The 27446-nt window shown below is 41.4% G+C and overlaps 1 protein-coding gene across 1 annotated transcript in view; it reads right to left on the minus strand.

The window, feature by feature from the left end:
• Nucleotides 1-26948, minus strand: part of LOC106611875 (inward rectifier potassium channel 16-like) — an 85928-nt gene extending 58980 nt beyond the window's left edge. Inside the window, exon 1 of the mRNA XM_014212517.2 lies at nucleotides 26844-26948. The gene's annotated coding sequence lies outside the window, so the exon portion shown is untranslated. The remainder of the gene's footprint in view (nucleotides 1-26843) is intronic.
• Between the last annotated feature and the right edge of the window lie 498 nt (nucleotides 26949-27446).

Genomic DNA, 27446 nt, shown 5'->3' on the forward strand with positions numbered 1-27446 from the left:
CCATCAAGGCCTCTGTAGCCACACTTTTAGATGTGGTGATTGGAGAGTATATAAGACAAAAATTAATCAGTTGTGAGATCAATCACCCCAGCCAACACCGGCATCCGTGTTTATACGAGCCCCCAAGATTCTACTTCTTCAACCATTTTGAGGAGCTGGTGAAAAGACTGTGGTCCTGCAGGTTTATACCTTCGCTGGTCAGAGCCCTGGAGTCTATGGGTCTTGTGCCGTCTATTCCCAATGTTTACGGGGTAACAGAGGCTTTCCTACATGAACTGAAGGAGGCAATCTACATCCACGAGAAACTCAAAGAATTCCGACACACCCTCGTGGACGACAACAAATACAGGGAAGCTGTGGTGGCTGATGTGATGACTTTCTGGCTCAATAAACCCCAAGAGATTGAGTGACAATACATATTTGTTATTTAGATGTAAAGCAATGGGTAACTATATGCATACGATGTTAGAGAGAATAAATACATTTTTTCTTTTGAGAGAACTTACAAATGTGATGCATCAAATTATTGAAAATAACGTGAACAATGTATCGTTCTACACAACCCACAATACATGGGCTATTGTAGAGTGTGTGCTAAAAATGGAGCAAATCATGAATCATGTACGACATATGGGCGAGAGTCTACAATGGACACAACTGGTCTCCCGTCTTGTGGATGATTCTGAAGAACTAGAAACAACCTTGTCTAAGATTTTTTGAAACACCGTTTAATTGTAACATGTATCATATTTGTTGGTTATATACTTATGTAGCGGATGTGTGTGTTTTAAAAATTCAGCGACACAAGCCTGTAAATCTAAACCAAATATACAGGGTGTTGCATGCTTGGATCGTTGAGAAAACGGGGACAAGTATCCTGCAACGAATCCTGAATTGTCTGTATACGTAATACTTGATGTTTGCAAAAATAAAAATTCTAAATTAAAATGAAATGTTGTCGTTATTTGAAAGTGGCTCATTAACGTTATTGTACCTCAGAGACGCAAGAAGGATGGCGGAGCAGATGTTGAAAAACATGTATTATACCCCCTCTAACTCTGGGTCTTATGGGGGTAAGGAGCGTTTACAGAGAGCTATAGCCGAAGAAACAGGTAACCGGTTAGGCGTTGCTCAGGTGAATGAGTGGTTAGCAGAGCAGGATGCTTATACTCTGCATAAACCTGTACGAAAACAATTTCCAAGAAATATAGTTTTTTCTACTCATCCCTTGTCCCAGTTTCAGGCGGATCTATGTGACATGCAGGCCCTTGCAAATAAAAATGATGGAAATCGATACATGCTAACGGTTATAGATATTTTCTCTAAAATAGCATTTGTAAGGGTCTTAAAAAATAAGAGCGGGGCAGAGGTGACCAGGGCCTTTGGCTCTATCTTGACGGAAGGAGGAGTCCCCAAGAAAGTGCAGACTGATGGCGGAAAATCATTTTTTAAATAATACTTTTCAGAAACTCATGAAGAAGCACAATATAGTACATTTTGCTACAAGCTCGGATTTGAAAGCTTCAGTTGTTGAACGCTTTAACAGAACTCTGAAGGAGCGGATGTGGAGATATTTTACAGCTCACAACACGCATAGATATATCGATATAGTTCAAGATTTAGTAAAGGGTTACAACTACAGCTACCATAAGAGTATACGGATGAAGCCCTCCGAGGTCTCTTCTGAAAACTCTTTTCAAGTCTTTAAAAATCTGTATGGTTTGTTCCCCCTTAACTGTAAGATAATTTTTTTTTAAATTCATAGTGGGGGACTTGGTACGTATACCCAAGTTGAGGGGTGTTTTTGACAAAAAATATGAGCAAGGCTGCAGCGATGAGGTGTTTACCGTTACCGAATGTCTACCGAGCATACCCCCTGTCTACAAGTTAAAAGATTATGACGGGGAGCTTATAGAGCTTTATGAGTTTTATGAGAAGGAACTACAGAAGGTACAGATGGGTAAAGACAAAGTCTTTCACGTGGAGGAGATTGTAGATCATAAGAGAGAAAAGGGTAAAAAATGGGTGTTGGTCCGTTCGAAAAACTGTCCCCAAAAGTTCAACAGTTGGGGATTAGAGCATGATGTGGTGGAGGCATCGGGTGTTAACCTGTTAGGGCTAGGGGGCAGTATTGACACGGCTGGATAAAAAACATACCCGATTTAATCTGGTTACCACTCCTACCCAGTAACTAGAATATGCATATACTTATTACATATGGATAGAAAACACCCTAAATTTTCTAAAACTGTTTGAATGGTGTCTGTGAGTATAACAGAACTCAAATGGCAGGTCAAAACCTGAGAGATTCCTTTACAGGAAGTGGCCTGTCTGACCATTTCTTGAACTTCTTTTCCATCTCTATCATTTACTAAGGATCTCTGCTCTAACGTGACACTTCCCACGTCGTCCATAGGCGCTCAGAGCCCGGGAAAAAACAGAATGTCGTCATTCCAGCCAGCCCCAGGCTGAAACACATTATCACCTTTCTCAAGTGGCCGATCAAGGGACACTGGGCTTATGCGCATGACCCGACCGCCCCCGCCTTTGGGATTTTTTCCTCTGTTTGCCGAAAAGGAGATTCCCTGTCGGAATATTATCGCTTTTCTACGAGAAAAATGGCGTAAAAATTGATTTTAAACAGCGGTTGACATGCTTCGAAGTACGGTAATGGAATATTTAGAATTTTATTGTCACGAATTGTGCCATGCGCGCGACACTTCTTTACTATTTCGGATAGTGTCTGGAACGCACGAACAAAACGCCGCTATTCGGATATAACGATGGATTATTTTGGACCAAACCAACATTTGTTATTGAAGTAGACGTCCTGGGTGTGCATTCTGACGAAGACAACAAAAGGTAATGACATTTTTATAATAGTAAATATGATTATGGTGAGTGCTAAACTTGCCGGGTGTCTAAATAGCGAGCCCGTGATGCCTGGGCTATGTACTTAGAATATTGCAAAATGTGCTTTCACCAAAAAGCTATTTTAAAATCGGATATATCGAGTGCATAGAGGAGGTCTGTATCTATAATTCTTAAAATAATTGTTATGCTTTTTGTGAACGTTTATCGTGAGTAATTTAGTAAAATGTTAGTGAATTCCCCGTAAGTTTGCGGGGGGTATGCTAGTTCTGAACGTCACATGCTAATGTAAAAAGCTGGTTTTTGATATAAATATGAACTTGATTGAACAAAACATGCATGTATTGTATAACATAATGTCCTAGGGTTGTCATCTGATGAAGATCATCAAAGGTGAGTGCTGCATTTAGCTGTCTTCTGGGTTTTGGTGACATTATATGCTGGCTTGAAAAATGGGTGTCTGATTATTTCTGGCTTGGTACTCTGCTGACATAATCGAATGTTTTGCTTTCGTTGTAAAGCCTTTTTGAAATCGGACAGTGTGGTTAGATTAACGAGAGTCTTGTCTTTAAATAGCTGTAAAATAGTCATATGTTTGAGAAATTGAAGTAATAGGATTTTTAAGGTTTTGAAAATCGCGCCACAGGCTGCCAGTGGCTGTTACGTAGGTGGGACGCAAGCGTCCCACCTAGCCCATAGAGGTTAACTTAAACCCTCATGCATGATAAATACAACATCATTCGCGTGTACACAGGAGTGCATCATGGAACATAGCGGCTTCTACCTGACCCTCCCCAGTAATGCGTCTGCACATATATATCGTAATAACCAAAGTTCGAATTATACAACCAATTTTCCAAAGCCTATAGAGTTATCCAAGGCCTGGGAAGTAGGTCTCAGCGAGATTACATACCCCCATAGTTGGTATAATATCAAGGATAAGGACCGGGATTTTTATTGCAAAAGGATATCGGAACCTGCGAAACTTATAAAGATTTCAAAAGGGTTCTATAGAACCGTTGACAGGATCGTCTCAGAGTTGAATAAACTCCTAACCCTGAACAATACGGAAATACTCTTGATCTACAACCCTATTCATAAACGTGTACAAATCTCAGGGGCTGCGTATAGGGGTATAAAGACCACCGGTAATTTAGCCTACATGTTGGGGCTGGGTCCCAATAAATGGACGTACGTGAAAGATAAATTATTTCCATCCCCTGCGGATATTCATGCAGGGTTTTACAACATATTTGTGTATACCGACATCATATCCTATCAAAGGGTAGGAGACAGTTGTGTGCCCCTCCTGAGAACAGTTCATATAGAGGGAAAGGATGGAGACGTAGTCACTGTCACCTACGACAAGCCCCACTATGTACCTGTAAGCAAGAAATATATTGAAAACACTCTGGTTGAGCTTAAAATGGATCAGAACTAAAACATCGAATTTACTTATGGTAAAACGATTGTAAAACTCCACCTTAGGCCCTCCAAAGACTCTCTACATATATAATATATTATTAGTATTATATATATATATATACACTGCTCAAAAAAATAAAGGGAACACTTAAAAAACACAATGTAACTCCAAGTCAATCACACTTCTGTGAAATCAAACTGTCCACTTAGGAAGCAACACTGATTGACAGTACATTTCACATGCTGTTGTGTAAATGGAATAGACAACAGGTGGAAATTATAGGCAATTAGCAAGACACCCCCAATAAAGGAGTGGTTCTGCAGGTGGGGACCACAGATCACTTCTCAGTTCCTATGCTTCCTGGCTGATGTTTTGGTCACTTTTGAATGCTGGCGGTGCTTTCACTCTAGTGGTAGCATGAGACGGAGTCTACAACCCACACAAGTGGCTCAGGTAGTGCAGCTCATCCAGGATGGCACATCAATGCGAGCTGTGGTAAGAAGGTTTACTGTGTCTGTCAGCGTAGTGTCCAGAGCATGGAGGCGCAACCAGGAGACAGGCCAGTACATCAGGAGACGCGGAGGAGGTCGTAGGAGGGCAACAACCCAGCCGCAGGACCGCTACCTCCGCCTTTGTGCAGCGCCAGGCTGTTTAGCAAGGATACTGCAGGAGTCTCTATGGACTCGATAGACCCTTCCACCGGTGCAAACAAAGGACTGGCGGCACGCGCTCGCTACTGTGCCGAATCTCGAGAGTTTCATCTGCTAGGGCTTATACACTCTGACATTTTCTTTCAAGAACGTTTACTCTTAAATTCGGTTGATTTAAGACTAAAATTTAAGACTAAATAAGGATGAGTTTTGTCTGATGTCTGCCCAAGACGGTGACTTTAGTTTAAAAGTGTTGGGGGCAACGCTTTTTATTAAAAAAGTGTCTGTATCTCCGGCAGTTCGTCTGGGTCACGCACAGGTTTTGATTAATGGAAATGCCCTTTACCCTTTCCAAAGAATTACCATGAAAACCTTTAGCATACCTGTGGGCAGTAGAATCTGCAGTCAAGAAAACTTTTTTCTAGGCCCTTTACCCCGCTACATGGTTATAGGTTTGGTTGATCACGCCTCTAATATGGGCAGCTTACATAAAAACCCATTTAATTTTCAACACTTCAATGCAGAGTATGTAGCTCTCTGTCAGGATGGACGTCAGGTCCCTGCTAAGGCTTTCCAACCGCAATTTAATAACAACATATCTGTGCAAGAATTTTACAATCTATTCCTGGCTACCGGGAGGCATCTAAAAGATCTCTCTTTACCTATTGACAGAAATGATCTTGTAGAGGGTTACACATTGTATGCTTTCAATTTATCCCCTGATGATGACACCTCAGGAAATCTGTCTGTGGTGTCCCAAGGTAACCTCAGGCTGAAAATGCGTTTCCGTACACCTTTAGCCTGTACAGTTAGCATGATTGTTTATGCATGCTCTGATTCAATCTTGGAAGTGAATGCCCTAAGACAGGTCTTAGTGGATTATTATTAAGGATCGTTGAGCAAAGACATGAATACCCAAGAGTTGCAGGGGCTCATTACCCGCTTGATTGGAAAACAATTTTGTGGAGCGTGGGCTTGTGATGAATTACCTATTGAGAAATGGCCAGAGCGGCCGGCCATGTTTATTGTCAATACCCATCCTAAACACATGCCGGGTGAACATTGGCTAGCTGTGAAAGATGAAGGAGGAAGAAAAATCTCAACTTTTTTTGATTCCTATGGCTTTCCCCCCGGTTTTTCACATTTCCCCAAATCTATTAAAGATTTTTTGACCAAAAATGGATCAAAGATATACTACAGCATCAAACAAGTGCAAGATAACCTTTCCACTACATGTGGTCAACACTGTGTATTCTACCTATGCCATAGAGCCCGGGGAGTTTCTTTTGAAGATGTTATGTCTCTTTATAATGATGATTTAAGAAGTAATGATAACATTGTAGCTTGTTTTGTTAGAAAATATCAAAAGTGTTCAAATATGTGTCCTTTAAGACCATGTAATCAAGGCGTATGCTCACGTCAAATGTTTCAAGAATGCCACAAATGTTAAATTGCTTAATTTTTCTAATAAAATGTATTGAATTTAGTCATAGTCATTCAAAAGTCATTCAAAAGTCTAACCACCCCGAGAGATCAGGATTAGGAAAAGGTCCGGAGGCGTTCATGGGGATAAATGAGTTATCATCATCCCTTTCATAGGGGGGAGGGGTTGTTGGGACATCTTTAGGGATGCTGTAGCTCATTGAAGGTTTTTGTTTTAAAGCTTGAATCTGTTGACGAAGCTTATAGTTGGTTACACCCGAGAGGGGAATGTTGAGGATTCCCAGGGCCTTAAGAAACTGATGCCACCCTGGAGGTCTTCTGTCATCAGCAACCTTGTGGGATGCTGTGGTACTTTTAAGCAAGTCAAGCATATGTGAACCCTTGACAACAGCACCCTGAAGGATAAATTCTCCTTTGGCATTCCAAGTAGCGGTCCCCTTTGAGTCTATTAGCTTGTTCGTAATTCCTGTTACGTGCCGGAACATGTGTCAACATATCATGCATAAAATTATCTTCGACATGCATTTGATATTTAGCCGGTAAGATCGCAGGTACAGGCATTACAGGGGCTTGGCTATCTCTAGGCGCGTCATCTTTTAAAGTTTCCAGTAGGGAAAGCGTTAAATGGTTGGTCTCTCTCTCACCTTGTTTATCCAAGGCCAAATACCTTTGTAAGAGGTTTGTGTATTTCTGGACCTTATCATAGGGGTTCAACCTTTTCGGTTCAAAATATCATTCATGGCCATATCCAAATCATTTTCCGCTGTTTGTCTGAAATTTTCAGGACCCTGCATTTGTTTTTTTAAGTCTATCCAACTCTTGTTGAGGCACCAAGTACATTTTATTTGCCATCACACTCTGTTCAACCCCCACGTCTGGCAACAATAAGGCTGATGATGAAGGGCACAGCTATAGTTAGCAAAGGCAGAAGAAAACCCCCAGACTGTTGTATGCTATGTCTTTTCTTTTGAAGACTGGCCCTTTTATTGGCAAAGAGTTTGATCGCAGTCTTTTGTCTCTTTATTTTTTTTTATTGGGTCAGGGTGAGTGGAATGCGTCCTTTGAGAAGATTCAAAGCAATCTCACATAGGGATAATATGAGATCTGAAGAACAGTGACCCAAGATGGCCTTCCGTTCTTTAGCTGTAGCCCCAACTAGGCTTCTCAAGAGGGGCAGGTTTCTTTTTAAACGCAGAGACATAGTGGCTACTTTTTAGGAATGTACGCAGCCAGCCACTCATACGGGAACAGGCCGGTTCGGAGCCTCAGGTGGTCTGGAGTATTTGCTTTTAAATCCACGATTAAATAAGAAAATGGCGCTTTGGTTGCGTCCTCATAGCTCTCCATAAAGTAGGATTTCCTTCCCGGGTACATCTGCTGAGCTAGAGTGTTAATTTGTAGTTTGTCTCTAGGGTTTTTGAACAAAACCATGTAATTGGCGTTCAAACTAATGGTACGGCTATTTTTACCTTGTTGAAACACATTCTGCACCAAGTAAAGCACGGACAGGTTTCTATGATGAGTATATTGGGTAAAAGCTCGTGCAATTTCAGGATGTTCGCTACCTGCAAATAGCATATCGTCCAAAACCAGCAGATTGTTTTTATGAGGAGGTAAAAGTTCATCATCAGACAGGGATTCAGGTATTCCTTCAACAAACTTGATTTTTATTTTCTTCAACAGTTCATCATACAAAGGTTGATAACACGAATAACACCATACAATATTGTCAGGCTTCTGAGATAACACATGTTCAGAATTCTCTAAAATACTTTTTACAAAACAAATTTTACCACTGTTGGAGGGGCCTGCGATTAAGGCCGAAAATGGTAGTTGCAACCGGGTGTCAAAGCCTTCTACAGCAGCCATTATATCTTAAGCTTTAAGACACACTGAGGCTTGTAGCATAAGTCAGTAGCCAAAGGGCAATGTGGTCCCATCAGGTAAAAGTAGTCTCTTGTCATAGACTACCCTGAATCTTTTAGTAAGTGGGGCATTCCTTATTCTTCGGGGTCCTTAAAACCTATTGGGGATAGGGGGCTGTATTTGCACGGCCAGATAAAAAACGTACCCGATTTAATCTGGTTACTACTCCTGCCCAGTAACTAGAATATGCATATAATTAGTAGATTTGGATAGAAAACACTCCAAAGTTTCTAAAACTTTTTGAATGGTGTCTGTGAGTATAACAGAACTCATATGGCAGACCAAAACCTGAGAAGATTCCATGCAGGAAGTGGAAATCTGATTTGTGGAATCACCTTCTACACTTTGCCTATAAAACACACCGTGAGTTAGGATTCATTTACCACTTCCTAAGGCTTCCACTAAACGTCAACAGTCTTTACAAAGTGGTTTGAGTCTTCTATGGTAGAAACTGACCGAAAGAGAGGCTTGGAAAGTTGGTCATAGAGGGAGGGCCATTACTACTATGATGCGGGCGCCCATGGGTACCCTTTTGTTCCGAAACGTTTAGTAAGACAATGCAATTGTCCGCCTTGAATATTATTGAAGCTCTGGTTGAAAAAGGCCCTAAAGATTTATGTTATACAACGTTTGACATGTTTGAACGAACGTAAATATATATTTTTTGCACATTCGTGACGACAAGTCCAGCGCACCTCGTACATTATGAGTAGCCTTCGGAATGCGCTAACAAGAAGGAGTTATTGGAACATAAATTATTAACTTTTTCGAACAAAACTACATTTGTTGTGGACCTGGGATTCCTGGAAGTGCCTTCTGATGAAGATAATCAAAGGTAAGGGAATATTTACAATAGTATATTTGATTTTAGATGTTTCCAAGATGGCGCTAACATGTATCGCCAAGCCTATTTTTCTGAGCATACCACCTCGTTTATTGCAAAGTGTGATTTCCCAGTAAAGTTATTTTGAAATCTGGAAATGCGGTTGCATTCACGAGATGTTAATCTATAATTCTTTGAATGACAATATTAAATTTGAACAATGTTTTCGAATAGTAATTTTGTAAATTGTAGCGCTGATCCACCGGAAGCATTTGAGGGAAAATATTTTCTGAACGTCACGCACCAATGTAAAATGCTGCTTTTATATATGAACTTTATCGAACAAAAAATGCATGTATTGTGTAACATGATGTCCTAGGAGTGTCATCTGATGAAGATTGTCAATGTCAAAGTTAGTGCTGCATTTAGCTGTGTTTTGGGTATTTGTGATGCATGCTAGTTGCTTTGAAAATGGCAGTGTGATTTTTTTGGCACGGTACTCTCCTAACATAATCTAGTGTTTTGCTTTTGCTGTAAAGCCTTTTTGAAATCGGACAACGTGGTTCGATTCAGGAGAGGTGTATCTATAAAATGGTGTAAAATAGTCATATGTTTGAGAAATTGAAGTTATAGCATTTATGAGGTATTTGTATTTCGCGCGACGCGATTCCACTGGCTGTTGACTAGGGTGGGACGCAAGCGTCCGAGGTTCCCAGACAGGTTAATGATCAACATTGTTAGCATATTGCATCTCTGCGAAAGCATCCCCCAAAGAGAGTTTAAGTACAATTTCGACACGTTTATTTTGGTTTTGTTGACCTCTATTCTGTCAGGGTCAAGAAGTATGCCTTCTCTGTCGTGATAGTCTTGAATGTACTTGTCTTTGCTCTCTTGATCTGTGACCGATGCAGGATAGCCTGAAGCCATTTGCTTGCATCTCAAGAAGGTCTTGATGTACTCTTTTTAAAGAGTGTCTGATTTCCTGGAAAAGTTCCACACTTCAAAGATTTTGGCCACACGATACCCCATCTCTAGAGCCTTAGAGAATTCAACTGTGACCCATACACCTGTCAGGGCTCTTTCTTGATCTGAGTGGTCACAAGGCTTTTCCTGGTTGTTGTTTTCACTGCAGGTGTGACAAAGGGGAAAGAAAAGTTTTCCTTGAGGTCCCTTGTAAGGCAACACTGGTATAAACAAACCCCTAGGAGGGTAGACAGTTGCTTTGATCAGACCAAAATAGTTTTGGGGTAAGTCAAAGTCGCGGTGAATAATTTCAGGATGCCCCATAGGATAGCATGAGGAACTCATTACATGAGGATAAAGGGATGTAAAATCTACATATCCTATTGTCTCGTCGGGTTGCGCTACATACCACAATGTCAAAGCATTGGTACGGCCTCCATACAAGGCTTGTCGTGGTTCCAAGGGTTCTGGTGTGTCAAAGCTGGAAAGGAAGGCTCAAACATGAGGATCAGACTTTTTGAGTGTGGTCCACTCATGCTCCCACGTCACATTCACTTTGAACACGTAAGTAGCCTGTAAAGATTCCAATTTGTCTTGAAACTCTTGGCACATTTCCCCAAAAGTCACACACATGGCCTGTGGCACAAAGCAATATTTACAACAGTGGAAGAAACAACCGTTGTACTCAAACACGGTCTCAACACCGTCAATCTGTGTGTATCCATCTACATGATAAGGCCCAAACGCCTTCTCACCCCTATTCAAAGCATGTTGAATAAAAATGTCTTTATCCTGGGTCAAGTACTTCAACCACTGAATGGAACCACTAGAGTATGACTTGAATTGGCGTCGGTAGTTTTCAGGTGAGGGGATAGCTATAGATGCTGTAGGTAGAAAGTGTGTACGATAGGTACTCATGCATGCAGATGCAATAGTTGTACAACTCCAGGGACCAATGCCTGCCTCTTTGATTACCTCTTCTCTGAATCTGAGGCATCCTTCACGAAGTATAACTACATCGTTGTCACAGTATGACTCCATCTCTTTGTGGAAATCAAAAGTGCTGTGACATACTGTCTCGTACCATGTCATGAATCTCTCTCGCTCTTTGGGAGACATCTGATCACACCCGTACATTTAGGATCTGGGATAAGATCCAATACAATGTAGATTCTCCTCAGATGTGAAAAATGGGGAAACCAGCATTTCACAGAGTTCTCAAAACCCAAGGCCTCAGGCATTTGAGCCAATCTCATGGGTAAGAAACTTAAACTGTCAATGTATCTCTGGTTGAAGGCGGGGTCTACAAAACACAAGATTTTATTACCTTGAGCTATGACACTGGGTGCAACGCCTTGCTGTATCAGAGGATTCAAAAGAAGGTATGAATCATAGGCTCTAGAATTGTGCGCTATAAACGTGAAGTTTCTGTCCTGGGGTTTTCTGAAGTATTTTAGAAAGAGGAGTGCACAATTGGGCCCCTCTGCCGACCACGTATCACCCTTGAAAGTCATGGTAGATACAAAAATAGGCAAATGAACACCTGATTGCTGATTAGTCTCAAAATCATAAAAAATGTATTTCTCTGAATGTTCATATTCAGCCAAGGGCTGAATATAACATTCGTGTGGCACTTCTTGAACCACTTCAGCGTCTCTGCTTTTCAAAGGCCCTTTACAAATTGGGCAATGTATGATTCCACACACATGAGGTTTAGGGCTGTTTATTTTAAGGTTGTAATTGCACTGACATTTTGGACATTTCTTGTTAATGTCACAACTGCTTACAGATTTACAGGCCTTGGGGTGCATGTTTCAATTTTGTGTTTTTCGTAGCAGTAGGCCAAACGACATGTGCAGTGACAATCCGCACAGGGTGTCAGGTTTAAGGGATGCATCGGACAATTTTCATCCAGACATACTGAACAGTTATAACGGTACGAGTGCCCCCCCCTTTCGGGTGTAGCCTGTATGACAGGCTGGACACATATGGTGCGCCTAAAAACGCTGTGATGTTGGTAATAGCATAATTATAGTCGTTTTGCACATAAAAGTACAGAATCTGAGGATGAGGTTCTGGGGTGTTTTGGAATTTCAAGAGAGCTGCATTAGGTACAAAACCACAATCTTGATGTTCAGAAAGTTTTCAAATTTGACTATGTCAGAGAATGCCACCGCATCCTCTATACCTAGACACACGGCCATTTGGAGCTCTCTAGCCTTTTGTAACGCCGCTAGATCCGTACATCCAGGGTTGAGTAAATGTGCTAGGCCTATTGCAAAGCATAGCTTATTACCGGGATTGTGAACGTTTATGAGGTATGCCCTTTTATTGTTTATGATTTCTGATTGCATAAGGCTATCTAGTTTCCTTCTCTGCCCCCCACCACCCAGGGGTTGACATATTATTTGCACCACAAGCTCGAGGGTCCTATCGGCTATGACAGATAAATGTGATTGAACAAGTCGTTCCAGCAGGGCTATAAATTGTTCAAAATCTGCTTCGCCATTGGGTAAAATAAGAGATACAGTGTTTTGCATGCTATCTCCACAAATGTACAAATGTAAGACATCACGAGGTTCGCCATAATCTCTTGCCGTGTCTAACAGTTCGTTCAGAGTATCAAGTATCATCACATAAAACACCGCATTGTTTGAAAAAACGTTCGTACAGAACGGGAGAATAGCATCGTCTCCTCCGTAGTCGTTCAGAGTACATAATGCAGCCGTGATCCTTCTTTGCGGTCTGTCAGCTGTAAACACAAAAATAGCTTTTAATATAGGGTGCACACTTTTTGTTTTTAATGTATAAATATTCTTATGGATTTTATTATTGGACTTACATCGACAATAGTGTGATGGGGACTGGCTGCATGCATTTTGCTCCACTGAATCCCCTTCTAACGAAGGCTGTTCCAAATAATTTATTCCCCGGAGCAACTGGGTAAAAGATTGATAACCTGCAAACGTTATATAATATTAACCTATATTTATACGAAATAGATACATTTTAACTTATAAGAATACGAGCATTTGACATATTACCTAAAAAATTGCTGTCCCCGGTTTAAAAAAACATATAACTCCTGTTTAATATTACAATAATATCACATTGTAATATACATACAATTCCTTGAAAATACCTCCAAATCTAATATATTATTTTCACTAACTCACCTTCAGAAAGCTCCATTAGGACGGATTCACAGATGATCTTTTAGCTGTTCTGGGATAATAACTCCTCTGGGATGTTGGGCCTGGTGTCTGGAGTTGCGCTTTTGCCGTTCGTACAGAATGGCTAGTATCTGTTTCACTAGCCTCGCTCCGCGGTCGTGGCTCTAAGGAGAGATATTCTGTAATGAGTTTACAGAGCGGGGGTGCCGTTTTTTCGGGCGACATCCTGTATGCAAAAATGGTCATATAGTACCCCAGAATGTCTAGAGACCCCAAAAAACCACAGGCGGGTGTCTCGACATATTCTGTCTGCCGGTATTGCATTTATGCTTCATAGCACAGCTTGGGGGCGCTGATTAGAAATAACATTTGTTTTAAACTATAGGAGGTTGTCGAGACGAGATATATTCTGTCTGGGTTGTTTGACATTTTAGCCCCCACATCATTGGGGGTGAGATAAATACGTATTTTGAAAGGCTTGTGGGGTAATAAAACGAAAGTGCCAAACCCAATTGAAGAGACGCACACACAATCCTAAACAGCCTCACACACCTTTTTGGTTTCAAACGCCCCATGCAGAGACACACACCCCCACCCTCTTTTTGTTTTGAAACACACACACATACATGCCCCGCACACGCACACCCCCCGCGCACGGACACGTCTTTCCGGATGGCATGATGATAGAACGAAAAGACAGAGTCCCTTCGTTAAAGGTGAGATTCAGCTTTTAAATCCCTTTATTTAATTCATAATATTTAGTACAGACCTTTTTAAACATGCTATAATTACTTAACATTATTACTATTCCTTTCTTACAGATAAAGGGCCCGGTTATAGGGTTGTCCCTGACCCCCCGTCAGTTTCCAATTCCCCCTCGTCAAGACATGCTCTCTTGCACGATCCGTCAAGGCTCCGTAAGTTTTCACTCCATGGATAGATCAAACGTCTTGCATGTAGATCCTGGGTATGTCTTAAGGATAGAAGCGGCCAGCGACGTAATTGTTCACGATTTTGGAAAAGACTGTCCAGGGTTATGAATATGGGGTAATCAATCTATTTAAAGCTAAACACTGGCATAAAAAAGTTTACATCCTTGCAGGCTTTGGAAAATACATATGAACTGACAGACTTCGTCGCATTTGTACTATCAAATTGTTCACATGCTAAAATTGTCACTTTGGAGTTGGGGTTATACGCCATTGAAGAGATCCTTATGGCTTTCAAATCATTGCGCCCCCACACAAGCTCTTCCAAGGCATAGCCTGGCACGGTTGTACCACTCAGGGCCTGTTCAATTTGACAGAGCGCTAGCTGTATCTTAAGCCATTCTCTCATACGCAGCACAGGAGAAAAACTCCTGAGTTTTGCATGATAAAGGGGTTTGGGACCGCTGTCTGTGAAAATCTTCACAGTTGAATCCTCAGGTTGGAATATGGAAGTCATATGGCCATCACTCATATCCCAAAATCCTTTAACTTCTCTGGGCAAGGTGGGACATGACCGTCTCACACTATTAAACAGCCAGTGAAATAGCATGGCGCGAAATACAAAACAGCAAAAATGTCACATTTTCAATTTCTCAAACATACGACTATTTTACACCATTTTAAACATACACTTCTCCTTAATGTAACCACATTGTCCGATTTCAAAAAGGATTTACAGCGAAAGCAAAACATTAGATTATGTTAGGAGAGTACATAGACAAAAATAACCACACAGCCATTTCCCAAGCAAGGAGATATGTCACAAAAACCCAAAACACAGCTAATTGAAGCACTAACCTTTGACGATCTTCATCAGATGACAACCCTAGGACATTATGTTATACAATACATGCATGTTTTCTTCAATCAAGTTCATATTTATATCAAAAACCAGCTTTTTACATTGGCATGTGACGTTCAGAACTAGCATACCCCCCGCAAACTTCCGGGGAATTTACTAACAATTTACTAAATTACTCATGATAAACGTTCACAAAAAGCATAACAATTATTTTAAGAATTATAGATACAGAACTCCTCTATGCACTCGATATGTCCGATTTTAAAATAGCTTTTTGGTGAAAGCACATTTTGCAATATTCTAAGTACATAGCCCAGCCATCACGGGCTAGCTATTTAGACACCCGGCAAGTTTAGCCTTCACCAAAATCAGATTTACTATTACAAAAGTTTGATTACCTTTTGTTGTCTTCGTCAGAATGCACTCCCAGGACTGTTACTTCAATAACAAATGTTGGTTTGGTCCAAAATAATCCATCGTTATATCCGAATAGCGGCGTTTTGTTCGTGCGTTCCAGAAACTATCCGAAATGGTAAATCAGGGTCGCGCGCATGGCGCAATTCGTGACAAAAAAATCGAAATATTCCATTACCGTACTTCGAAGCATGTCAACCGCTGTTTAAAATCCATTTTTATGCCATTTTTCTCGTAAAAAAGCGATAATATTCCGACCGGGAATCTCCATTTAGCTAAACAGAGGAAAGAAAACAAAGCTTTCAGTCGACGCGGGCACGAGCCTGAGTCTCACAGTACTGTAACCAGCCACTACCCAAACGCGCTACTTTTTTTCAGCCAGAGCCTGCAAAGCCACGATTCAGCATTTTGCCGCCTTCTGAGAGCCTATGGCAGCCGTAGGAAGTGTCACGTTACAGCTAAGATCCTCACTCTTCAATAAACAGAGACAAGAAGAACAACACCTTGTCAGACAGGCCACTTCCTGCATGAAATCTTCTCAGGTTTTTGCCTGCCATATGAGTTCTGTTATACTCACAGACACCATTCAAACAGTTTTAGAAACTTTAGGGTGTTTTCTATCCAAAGCCAATAATTATATGCATATTCTAGTTACTGGGCAGGAGTAGTAACCAGATTAAATCGGGTACATTTTTTATCCAGCCGTGTCAATACTGCCCCCTAGCCCTAACAGGTTAAAAGTCAGTGCTTCTTTGCTTGACATCATGGGAAAATCAAAAGAAATCAGCCAGGACCTCAGAAAAGATTATAGACCTCCACAAGTCTGGTTCATCCTTGGGAGCAATTTCCAAATGCCTGAAGGTACCACGTTCATCTGTACAAACAATAGTACGCAAGTATAAACACCATGGGACCACGAAGCCGTCATACCGCTCAGGAAGGAGACACATTCTGTCTCCTAGAGATGAACGTACCTTGGTGCAAAAGCGCAAATCAATCCCAGAACAGCAGCAAAGGACCTTGTGAAGATGCTGGAGGAAACAGGTGCAAAAGGATCTATATCCACAGTAAAACAAGTCCTATATCGACATAAGGCAGCTCAGCAAGGAAGAAGCTACTGCTCCAAAACCGTCATAACAAAGCCAGACTACGGTTTGCAACTGCACATGGGGACAAAGATCGTACTTTTTGGAGAAATGTCCTCTGGTCTGATGAAACAAAAATAGAACTGTTTGGCCATAATGACCATTGTCATGTTTGGAGGGAAAATGAGTGGCTTTCAAGCCGAAGAACACCAGCCCAACCGTGAGGCACGGGGGTGGCAGCATCATGCTGTGGGGGTGCTTTGATGCAAGAGGGACTGGTGCACTTCACAAAATATCTGGCATCATGAGGGAGGAAAATTACGTGGATATATTGAAGCAACATCTCATGACATCAGTCAGGAAGTTAAAGATTGGTCACAAGTGGTTCTTCCAAATGGACAATGACCCCAAGCATACTTCCAAAGTTGTGACAAAATGGCTTAAGGACAATAAAGCCAAGGTATTGGAGTGACCATCACAAAGCCCTGACCTCAAACCTATAGAAAATGTGTGGGCAGAACTGAAAAAGCGTGTGTGAGCAAGGTGGCCTACAAACCTGACTCAGTTACACTAGCTCTGTCAGGAGGAATTCACCCAACTTAATGTGGGAAGCTTGTGGAAGGCTACCTGAAACGTTTGACCCAAGTTAAACAATTTAAAGGCAATGCTACCACATACTAATTGAGTTTATGTACATTTCTGACCCACTGGGAATGTGATGAAAGAAACAAAAGCAAAAATAAATAATTCTCTCTACTATTATTCTGACATTTCACATTCTTAAAATAAAGTGGTGATCCTAACTGACCTAAGACAGGGAGTGTTTAAATGGATTAAATGTCAGGAAATGTGTTTAAATTTAAATGTATTTGGCTAAGGTGTATGTAAACTTCTGACTTCAACTGTAGGTATTCCTCTTGTCCAGATAGGATAGGGCAGTATGCAGTGTGATGGCGATTGCATCGTCTGTGGACCTTTTGTGGCGGTATGCAAACTGAGGTGGGTCTAGGGTGGCCGGTAAGGTGGAGGTGATTTGATCCTTGACGAGTCTATCAAAGCACTTCATGATGACAGAAGTGAGTGCTATGGGGCGGTAGTCATTTAGTTCAGTTATCTTTGCCTTCTTGGGTACAGGAACAATGGTGGCCATCTTGAAGCATGTGGGGACAGCAGACTGGGATAGGGAGCGATTGAATATATCCATAAACACACCAGCCAGCTGGTCTGCGCATGCTCTGAGGACGCGGCTATGGATGCCGTCTGGGCCAGCAGCCTTGCGTGGGTTAACACGTTTAAATGTTTTGCTCACGTTGGCCATGTAGAAGGAGAGCCCCCCTCCTAAGGACTCTCCGGAGAAGGAGAGTCCTTAGCGAGCCACAACGGTGGCACTGTATTATCCTCAAAGCGGGCAAAGAAGGTGTTTAGTATGTCTGGAAGTGTGACGTCGGTGGCCGTGACGTGGCTGGTTTTCTTTTTATAGTCTGTGATTTCCTGTGGACCCTGCCACACACGTCACATGTCTGAGCCGTTGAATTGCCACTCCACTTTGTCTGTGTACTGGCATTTCGCTTGTTTGATTGCCTTGTTGAGGGAATAACTACACTGTTTATATTCAGCCATATTCCCAGATCTCTTTCCATGGTTAAATGTGGTGGTTCGCGCTTTCAGTTTTGCACAAATGCCGCCATCCATCTATGGTTACTGGTTAGGGGAGGTTTTAATAGTCACAGTGGGTACAATGTGTCCAATGCACTTCTTTATCAACTCACTCACCGAGTCAGCATATAGATCGATGTTGTTCTCTGAGGCTGACCGGAAACATATCCCAGTCTGTGTGGTCAAAACAATCTTTAAGCGTGGATTCCGATTGGTCAGACCAGCGTTGAATGGTTCTAGTCACTGGTACATCCTGTTTGAGTTTCTGTCTATAAGATGGTAGGAGCAAGATGGCATTGTGTTTGGATTTGCAGAAGGGAGTGCGGGGGAGGGATTTGTATGCATCACGTAAGTTAGTGTAGCAGTGATCGAGTGTATTACCCCCACGCGTAGTGCAATCAATATGCTGAGAGAATTTAGATAGCCTTGTTCTCAAATTTGATTTGTTAAAATCCTCAGCTACAATAAATGCAGCCTCAGGATATATGGTTTCCAGTTTACATAGAGAGTGAAGTTCCTTGAGGGCCGCCTTGGTGTCTGCTTGAGGGGGAATGTACAGAGCTGTGACGATAACTGACGAGAATTCTCTTGGGAGGTAATACATCTGATTGCAGGGAATTCTAGGTCGGGTAAGCAGAAGGCCTTTTTAAAAAAAATGTTTTTACCTTTATTTAACCAGGTAGGCTAGTTGAGAACAAGTCATTTACAACTGCGATCTGGCCAAGATAGAGCAAAGCAGTGCGACACAAACAACACAGAGTTACACATGGGATAAACAAACGTACAGTCAATAACACAATAGAAAAGTATATATACAGTGTGTGCAAATGTAGTAAGATTAGGGAGATAAGGCAATAAGTAGGCCATAGTGGCAAAATAACTACAATTTAGCAATTAAACACTGGAGTGATAGATGTGCAGAAGATGAATGTACAAGTAGAGATACTGGGGTGCAAAGGAGCACAAAAATAAATAACAATATGGGGATGAGGTAGTTGGGTGGGCTATTTACAGATGGGCTATGTACAGGTGCAATGATCGGTAAGCTGCTCTGACAGCTGATGCTTAAAGTTAGTGATGGAAATATAAGTCTCCAGCTTCAGTGATTTTTGCAATTCGTTCCAGTCATTGACAGCAGAGAACTGAAAGGAAAGGCACCCAAAGAGGAGTTGTCTTTGGGGGTGACCAGTGAAATATACCTGCTGGAGCGTGTGCTACAGGTGGGTGCTGCTATGGTGACCAGTGAGCTGAGATAAGGCGGGGCTTTACCTAGCAAAGACTTATAGATGACCTGGAGCCAGTGTGTTTGGCGACGAATATGAAGCGAGGGCCAGACAAAGAGAGCATACAGGTCGCAGTGGTGGGAGGCATATGGGGCTTTGGAGACAAAACGGATGGCACTGTGATAGACTACATCCAGTTTGCTGAGTAGAGTGTTGGAGGCTATTTTGTAAATGACATCGCCGAAGTCAAGGATCGGTAGGATAGTCAGTTTTACAAGGGTATGCTTGGCAGCATGAGTGAAGGAGGCCCGCCCGTTTCTTTCCTAACTGCCTGTGTGTATTGGTTCCTAACTTTTAAAGAATAACCAGGCATCCTCTACTGACGGAATGAGGTCAATATCCTTCCAGTTCTATCTTGGTGGAAAATGTTGTAGTTGGGGATGGAAATTTCAGAATGTTTGTTGGCCTTCCTAAGCCAGAATTCAGACACGGCTAGGACATCAGGGTTGGCGGAGTGTGCTAAAGCAGTGAATAAAACAAACTTAGGGAGGAGGCTTCTGATAACATGCATGAAACCAAGGCTTTTACGGTTACAGAAGTCAACAAATTATCGCGCCTGGGGGATTGGAGTGGAACTGGGGGCTACAGGGCCAGGGTTAACCTCTACATCACCAGAGGAACAGAGGTGGAGTAGGATAAGGGTACGGATAAAGGGTATAAGAACTGGTCATCTTGTGCTTTGGGGACAGAGAATAAAAGGAGCAGATTTCTGGGTGTGATAGAATAGATTCAAGGCATAATGTACAGACAAGGGTATGGTAGGATGTGAGTCCAGTGAAGGTAAACCTAGGCGTTGAGTGACGATTAGAGAGGTTTCGTCTCTGGAGGGACAAGTTAGGCCAGGTGAGGTCTCCGCATGTATGTGGGATGGGATGAAAGAGCTATCTAAGGCATTTTGAGCGGGACTGAAGGCTCTACAGTGAAATAAAACAGTAAAAACTTGCCAAGACAGCAGAAGACAAGGCATAATGACATTAGAGAAAGGCATAAAGCATTCACAGGTGTTGATCAGGAGAGCTAAGACATCAACGGCTAAATGGCGATGAATGGGCAGAGCGGGTCCGTTAGGTACATACAGGACCTGAGTTCGATGCTGGGGCCGACAGGTAAAAAAAATGAGGTTCTGTGTTATTGAAACAGTCCAGGGAGCATCAGCTGTGTAGCCGAGTGATCATAGGGTCAAAAGAGCAGCAATAGGTGAGTCAGGGTGCTGTTCGGTAGCCACTACTACGCAAGGCGAGCAGGGGACACAGCGTTCAGAAAAGCTAGTTGGCCGGGGCTAGTAGATGGTTCTTCAGCGACATCATAACAGAACAGCCTGTTGATGCCACATTCACGTCGGCAGTCCAGTCGTGATGGATCGGCGGGGCTCCGTGTCGACAATAAAGGGTCCAGGCCAATTGGCAAAGGAGGTATTGTAGCACTAGAATTAGCTGGTATATGGGCCTAGCTCAAAGCTACCTCAAGGATAGCTGGTGCTTGGTTCGGGACAGAGGCGTTAGGTAACAGTAGCCACTCGTTTGCAGCTAGCTAGCTGTTAATGTTAAAAAATCCTGTGACCCTGATGAGCTAGACCCCTGCCTAATACAATTAGCTGCAGACACCATTGCTCCCCCGTAACATGCACTTTAAACCTCACCCTAGAATGTATTGTAATCCCCAGGTTGTGGAAATCAGCATTTGTCCTACATCTTTTGCAAGGAGATCCCACTCTACTGTATAACTATCGGCCCATATCTAAGTTGTCTGTTCTGACAAAGGTATTGGAGTCCCTAATCAATAAGCAGTTTAAGGCCTACCTCCAGGAAAACAATATTTTGAGTGGTATGCAATTAGGTTTCAAATCTTGCCATAGCCTTGTCACGGAAACGTTGAAGGTTTTGAATGATGTTCACTGTGCCCTGGATAGGAAGCTGCATTGTGTGTCTGTATTCATAGACTTGCCAAAGGCATTTGACAATGTGGACTATACTGTCTTGGTGTAGAGATTAAAGTGTGTTGAGATTACTGGTCATGCTCTGGAGTGGTTTGTGAACTACATGTCAAATGAAACACAGTGTGTTAAGCTGGTTGTAAGTCGGACACCGTAGAGTTGTTCTCAGGTGTGCCACAAGGATCCGTTTTAGGTTCCCTGTTGTTTGTTACCTTTATTAACAACTTTGGGAAACAAATTGAGACAGCTGATGTACTTTTTCTCAGTAAAAGCACATGGATGCATGTTAAACGGATAAGCAAAAACTTTGTAGTGATATATGCGAAAACGAGATTTGTCTAAGATGACCTAAAGGATGCAATGATCACGCAATATTGGCACTCTGCACTTGAGACAGACCAAGTAAAGTGGAACAAAAGTAAACCTTGAATTTGGAGGTTTAAATATATATTCCTCTGGTGGCTGAGTTGACCCATCTTAAGAAATTACATTGGTTTGGTGATAAAAAAGTTTAAGATCTTTGACAGGTTGATGGAGAATTTTTACAGGAAATAATCAATGCCACTTGATGAGGTTAGGATAGGGCTAAATGTGCCAGGTGTGAACTATTGTGAACATCTAAACATGTACCCTTTAACCATGTGCAATTACGTTAAACTACGTCAACAAAAGAGCTACATTCTAAAAAGTTTACGTTTAAGCATCAGCTTCTGAGGCTTCTGTTTTCTTTTGTGTTCTGTTGCGTTTCACATCTCGTTCCTGCTGTTTCGTTTTTCTATTACTTCTTGCTTCCATTGTTTTGTTTTCTGTTTCTTGTCTGTATTTATTCCATCCAACAACAACCATCAATAACATTGGTTGTAACCATATGATTCATTATGTAATAGTATTGTAAAATGTAGGCCTAATACTTTACATCACCAGGTGAATTAAGTCATTAATGTATGCCTAACAGCGCTCATTTCAAAGCCTCTTGGTTAACAGTGCATTTAATAAACAACAATTAAACAAACAACTTAACAAACTATATTAACCTATTTAACTCTAATCACAAATGATGTGTTTTAAAAGGTTTGTAAACACTTGATTTTATGGGTGCCACCCTTAAGAGTTTGAACCTATAAAATGTAAGTGCCTGCAATTGACCAACAAAACACTATTTCCTAGATCCATTTGCACTGCTGTTTACTAGCCGTTGGATATAGGTATAAAGAGCTTCTTCTGCATCTCAATAAAAGACTGGGGCATGTGTTGTCACAGTTATTGAAATTGAATTGAAAAGGCCGGACCGCTCTTGGGTTCAAACTTGTCTCTTGAGTTTGTCTAATTTAGTTTTACATTTTCTTTACATCTTGTTTTTTTTATACACATATTACATCATTGAGTAGTTATTGTTCTTAGAATGTCGTGTGAAGAAATATGATCAACATTTTCATATCCCGATCTTTCATCTGTGCATAATGTTTGTGTAAACGGTTTGGTTGCAGCGGGCGAAAATAGTTTCACCACTTTTTTTTCTCTCTCCCTCTCTCTATTTTGGAAATACTTGAATTGAACTGATCTGATTCCAGCCCCAGCTGTACTAAAAATACCATTCACTCTAAGTGTCTCTGTGGCTTTGGAGTGTACCAGCTTGGTTTAGACATATTGGAACGACCCCTAAGTATATGACCCAAATTGCACTCTATTCTCTATAGAGTGCACTACTTATGACCAGGGCCCAAATGAAATATATCAGGAAATAAGGTGCCATTTGGGACGGAGCCCTAATCAGCAGATTCACAGAACACTTTGAAAAAGTATGCTACGTACTTTAGCATGAACTAGAAATTCTTCATGAGATTGTTATGATGAGAGAGAGAGCTTTCCATCCATGCAGTTAAGTCAGAGCAGAGCTCAGGGAATTGTTTTAATTTATATGGTGGTGGATGAGAATACTCATTAACAACACACCAGACCTGGGTTCAAATAGTATTCAAAATAATTTCAAATACTGTATCTGGGCTTGATTGAGCTTGCCTGGTGCAATGGAACTAATATAATGGTTGCAGAAGAGCAAAGCCCACCCCTATGTCACTCCAGGTAGACTAAAGCAAACACTAAATGTATTTATTATGATTATTATTTATTAAAACTAATTTTTACAAGGTAAGTTGACTGAGAAAATATAATATTTTATCAAATCAAATTATATTTGTCACATGTGCCAAATACAACATGTGTAGACCTTACCGTGAAATGGTTACTTACAAGCCCTTAATCAACAATGCAGTTCAAGAAATAGAGTTAAGAAAATATTTTCAAAAATATGAAAGTAAATTTTTAAAAATAAAGTAACACAATAAAATAATGATAATGAGGCTATATACAGTGGGGTACATGTGCCGAGTCAATGTGTGGGGGTACAGGTTAGTCGAGGTAATTTGTATATGTAGGTGGGGGTGAAGTGACTATGCATAGATAATAAACAGTGAGTAGCAGCAGTGTACAAAAGGGAGGGGGGTCAATGTAAATAGTCCAGGTGGCCATTTGATTCATTGTTCAGCAGTCTTATGGCTTGGGGGTAGAACCTGTTAACTTCTATGGGCTAGGTGGGACGCTAGAATCCCACCTGCGGGACACAGCCAGTGAAATATCAGGGCGGCAAATTCAAAAACAACAAAATGTCATAATTCAACTTTCTCAAACATACAACTATTTTTACACCATTTTAAAGATACACGTCTCCTTGATGTAACCACATTGTCCGATTTCAAAAAGGCTTTACACCGAAAGCAAAACATTAGATTATGTTAGGAGAGTACATAGACAAAAATAATCACACAGCCATTTTCCAGCAAGGACATGTGTCAATAAAACCCAAAACACAGCTAAATGAAGCACTAACCTTTGACGATCTTCATCAGATGACACTCCTAGGACATTATGTTACACAATACATGTATGTTTTTTTCGATAAAGTTCATATTTATATCCAAAAACAGCATTTTACATTGGGGCGTGTATGTTCAGAAAATGTATTCCCACCAAAACGTCCGGTGAATGTGCACATCAATTTACAAAAATACTCATCATAAACGTTAACAAAATACATAACAATTATAGATAGACTACTCCTTTATGCAACCACTGTGTCAGATTTTGAAATAGCTTAAAAAAAATATATATACATTTTTCAATATTCTGAGTACATAGCTCAGCCATCACGGTGAGCTATTCAGACACCCGCCAAATTCGGTGCAACCTAAACTCAGAATTAGTATTAGAAATATTGTATTACCTTTGCTGGTCTTCGTCAGAATGCACTCCCAGGACTGCTACTTCCACAAGAAATGTTGTTTTTGTTCCAAATAATCCATATTTATGTCCAAATACCTCCGTTTTGGTCGTGCGTTCAGGTCACTATCCAAAAGCATGATGCGAGAGCGGAACGAGAGACGAAAAGTCAAAATGTTCCATGACCTTATTTAGAAGCATGTCAAACACTGTTTAAAATCAATCTTTATGGTATTTTTAACGTAGAATTGCGATAATATTCCAACCGGACAATAGCATATTCATTCAAGAAGAAAAATAAGGAGGGGCGCGCTCGCGGGACCGAGCATATCCAATCCCTTTGTTGGCAGGCAGACCACTCAGTAACTGAGCTTCTATTATCTGCCCAGTGACAGGAAAATGCTCAAACCACTTTCTGAAGGCTTTAGACAGCCAATGGAAGCCTTAGGAAGTGCAACGTCACCCCACAGACACTGTAGCTTCGATAGAGAATCAAAAGAAGAACTACAATTCAAAACATTTTCACTTCCTGCTTGGAATCTTCTCAGGTTTTTGCCTGCCATATGAGTTCTGTTATAATCACAGACACCATTCAAACAGTTTTAGAAACTTCAGAGTGTTTCCTATCCAAATCTACTAATAATATGCATATTCTAGTTTCTGGGCCAGAGTAGTAACCTGTTTAAATTGGGTACATTTTTCATCCGACCGTGAAAATACTGCCCCCTAGCCCAGACAGGTTAAGGAGCCTTTTGGACCTAGACTTGGTGCTTGGTAGGTCTTTTCGTGCGGAACAGAGAGAATAGTCTTGGGTGACTGCAGTCTTTGACAGTATATAGGTGCTGGATGTCAAGAAGCTTGGCCCCAGTGACATACTGGGCCGTACGCACTACCCTCTGTAGCGCCTTACGGTCGGATGCCGAGCAGTTGCCATACCGTCGGTGATGCAACCGATCAGGATGCTCTCGATGGTGTAGCAGTATAACTTTTTGATGGTGTAGCAGTATAACTCCTCAACAGGTTAAGCCTGGTGTCCTGGCTAAATTCCCATACCATCATGGACAGGGCACTTCCTGTATGGAATCTTCTCAGGTTTTGGCCTGCCATATGAGTTCTGTTATACTCACAGACACCATTCAAACAGTTTTAGAAACTTTAGAGTGTTTTCTATCCAAATCTACTACTTATATGCATATTCTAGTTTCTGGGCAGGAGTAGTAACCAGATTAAATCGGGTACGTTTTTTATCCGGCCGTGAAAATACTGCCCCCTATCCCAAAGAAGTTAAAACCCCTACTGTTACGATAAGTTACATGGGATCTCTAGTGACCACAGGGAGTCACACTCATTTTAATGTCCTATCCAAAAAAACAGCACCCTACACAATGTCTCCTTCACTGGGGCGTTGCTATATCCTTTAAGCAGTGCTCCCTACTGGCACCCCATTACCACTTCCAGCAGCATCTGGTCTTCCATTCAGGCACTGACCAGGACCCACCCTGCTTAGCTTCAGAAGCAAGCCAGCAGTGGGATGCAGGGTGATATGCTGCTGGAAATAGTATTCAAAGGTCTGTGACATGCAGCCAACACAGTGATCAGTTAGGAACGCAGCGCTGTGCGGCGTTGTTTAGACTGCCTGATGAGGCATGACGCTCACCCTGTTGCTCATTCACAAACAATGTTTTTTTAAATATGGAGAGACAGTGCAAGAGTGAGAAAGACAGAACACATGCCCTACAAATGATCTATTAGTGGCATATCAATGGAAAGTTATTCTAAAGTGCTACCAAGACATTCAGACTGGTGATAGTGTCACAAACAGTGATGTCTACAGATGTAGCAGAGCAAGAGAGGCAAACGTGAGACTATGCTCATCGATGTCTGTCAATTTGCATGTGAGTGACCAGAAATTACTCCATAAATTACTCTCTTTGGAGAGTAAATAGTATTGACTAGTTTTTTACACCCAAAACTGCAAAGAGCCCCTTGAAACATTTTTAGGCTGCAATGTCACTAGATATGTACTTTCATGGTTTACTCGATCCCACTCCACCACCACAGCCAGCACTGTCAATGCCCAGACTGTAAAGCTCATTTCAACAAAGAAATAGATGAAAAACTACCACTTACTGTTCATCGGCTGTGCCAGTGAACTGCTAGGTTGAGATTATAGTCCAGTAGCCACACAGACAACTATTTACCGGACATGACTGAAAGTGCAATACTGATGGAAACTCTCGTAGTACATTAAACATCACTTCAACAATGACTGACTTGAGGGCATACTTGGGTTTAAAGTCCAACTCCGTGTGACTGGTGTCCCCTTCAAGGGATATTTTTTATGTACCCAGAGCTGGGCAGCATGTATTGTATTTGAAATACACTATCGGGTCAAACGTTTTAGAACACCTACTCATTCAACGTTTTTTCTTTATTTTTACTATTTTCTACATTTTAGAATAGCAGTGAAGACATCAAATCTATGAAATACCACATATGAAATCATGTAGTTACCAAAAAAGTGATAAACAAATCAAAATATGTTTTATATTTGACATTCTTCAAATAGCCACTCTTTGTCTTTATGACAGCCTTGCACACTCTTGGCATTCTCACAACCAGCGTCATGAGGTATTCACCTGGAATGATTTAAATTAACTGGTGTGCCTTCTTAAAAGTTAATTTGTGAAATGTCTTTCTTTCTTAATGCGTTTGAGCCAATAAGTTTTGTTA

The sequence above is a fragment of the Salmo salar genome, chromosome ssa01 (genome assembly GCF_905237065.1).
Source record: "Salmo salar chromosome ssa01, Ssal_v3.1, whole genome shotgun sequence".
Lineage (NCBI taxonomy): Eukaryota > Metazoa > Chordata > Actinopteri > Salmoniformes > Salmonidae > Salmo > Salmo salar.